This window comes from Lipotes vexillifer, unplaced genomic scaffold (genome assembly GCF_000442215.2).
Source record: "Lipotes vexillifer unplaced genomic scaffold, Lipotes_vexillifer_v1.1 scaffold6, whole genome shotgun sequence".
NCBI classification, from domain to species: Eukaryota; Metazoa; Chordata; class Mammalia; order Artiodactyla; family Lipotidae; genus Lipotes; species Lipotes vexillifer.
Window position 1 is genome coordinate 32,039 of NW_006799037.1, and position 2,078 is coordinate 34,116.

General features: G+C 42.6%; 1 pseudogene; it reads left to right on the top strand.

Annotated features, from left to right (window-relative positions):
- The first annotated feature begins 219 nt into the window (after positions 1-219).
- Positions 220-484, top strand: LOC103085968 (dynein light chain 1, cytoplasmic pseudogene; annotated as a pseudogene).
- The last annotated feature ends 1,594 nt before the right edge of the window (positions 485-2,078 follow it).

The following is a 2,078-nucleotide window of genomic DNA, read 5'->3' on the forward strand; positions in this document are numbered from 1 at the left end:
GACATTTTTGCAGTGTTTGCACATTATCTAGGTGGGGATATTCACCAGGAGAGTAAAAATTAGGACCTAAAACTTTAAGGCTATGAATAATAAATGAAGAAGTCATCAGATAGATGCGCCATGGCTTTAGTAGGAATGTTCGTCTCGATGGGTCTGAGCCTCGCCAGCCCCTCCCCCAGGAGACCGTTGCAGTTGGCCAGCCCCTGCTCTTTGGTAACCATGTGTGACTGAAAGGCCATGATCAAAAATGCCGATATGTTGCAGGAGATGCAACAGGACTTGGTGGAGTGTGCTACTCAGGCATTGGAGAAATATAGAGAAGGACATTGCGGCCCATATCAAGAAGGAGTTTGACAAGAAATACAACCCCACCTGGCACTGCATCATGGGGAGGAACTTCGGTAGTTATGTGACACATGAAACCAAACACTTCATCTACTTCTACCTGGGCCAAGTGGCCATCCTCCTGTTCAAATCTGGTTAAAAGCATGGACTGTGCCACACCCAGTGATCCATCCGAAAACAAGGACTGCAGCCTAAATTCCAAACACCAGAGACTGAAATCTTCAGCCTTGCCTAAGGGAACACCTCGATCTTTATTGTGTTGTTTTGTACAGGGCATTCTCTGTACTAGTTTGTTGTGGTTATAAAGCAATTAGCAAAACAGCTTACATTTGTATTTATTTTCTATTCCATACCTCTCTGTCCCATGCTTTTTCTCTTCAAAATCCATTCCTTTAAAGAAATAAATGTGTTGGAGAAGTGTGCGTTAATAACGATTTGTTCAAATAATCTAGGGTTGAAGATGGCCTATTGTTTGATCTTGGGTAGTTTGGTGGGGGTGATTTCTTGAGGTTTCTGTGGGATATGATAGACTAGCCTATTCAATGCTCTTGAGTTTCATTCTTGCCCATCCTGCTACTGTTATGCATGGAAGAATACTACTCAGAAGTGCATGTTGAGAAATGCATGGCAGAGAAACTACTGAATTAACTCTTACTCCTAATCTGATGCTTTCCTTAAGTGCTCATTTTGTTAAAAGATACTGCTATAGAGTGTTCTGGGCCTTAGGCCTCAAGTGGTGATGAATGTATAGTAGTTCCATGGTTGTAAAATGGAAATAAGCTAATAAGAAAGTTGGGCTCTAGACTAATTTCCCCTCCCCTGCCTTGGCCAAAGTATATTCTAAAGATTAAAGGTGGTCTTAAAAGGGAAATCTTTTGAGGCAGCCCTCCATGTGATTCTAATAAAGTCTGCAGGAATTTAAACTTATTAAAAAAAAAGAAGTCATCAGCCTATGAGTGCAAGAGAAAATCGTTGGAGTAGCTAAACATATTTAGCAAAGAGGGCAGAGCAAGATGAGAAGGCAGCCAAGAACAGAATCTTAGAGATCACCTATATATGGCAAGTGGAAAAAAGAAAACAGTGAAGGATACTGAAAAAGAACTGTCAGAGAAGTAAAAGGAGAATCCATTGAGGGGGGATCACAAAGGCCAAGAGAGGAGAGATTCCAGAAGGCAAAGACAGTCAACATGGCAAAGAAAAATGAAAAGTGAGTAGAAGTCATTGGGTTTTGCACTTAGAAATTGGTGACCTTTGAGAGGGAAGTTTCAGGGTAAGAAAGATGCTTCTTTACATCTTGCAGAAAGTATACAGCAAAAGCCATCACTAATTTTCATAGTAGTTGTCTCAGTCATTGTCCTAGTTAGCTCAGGTTGCTATAACAAAATACCATAGACTAGGTGGCTTAAACAACAGACATTTATTTCTCACAGTTCTGAAGGCTGGGAAGTTCAAGGTGTCTGCTGATTCAACTCCTGGTGAAGACTCTTCCTGGTTTGCAGATAGCTATTTTCTTGCTGACTACTCACATGGCAGAGAAAGAGAGTTCTGATGTTTCTTCCTTTTCTTAGAAGGGCACTAATCCCACCATGGAGGCCCCACACTCATCGCCTCATTTAAATCTAGTCACCTTTCGGGCTTCCCTGGTGGCGCAGTGGTTGAGAGTCCGCCTGCCGATGCAGGGACACGGGTTCGTGTCCCGGTCCGGGAAGATCCCACGTGCTGCAGAGCAGCTG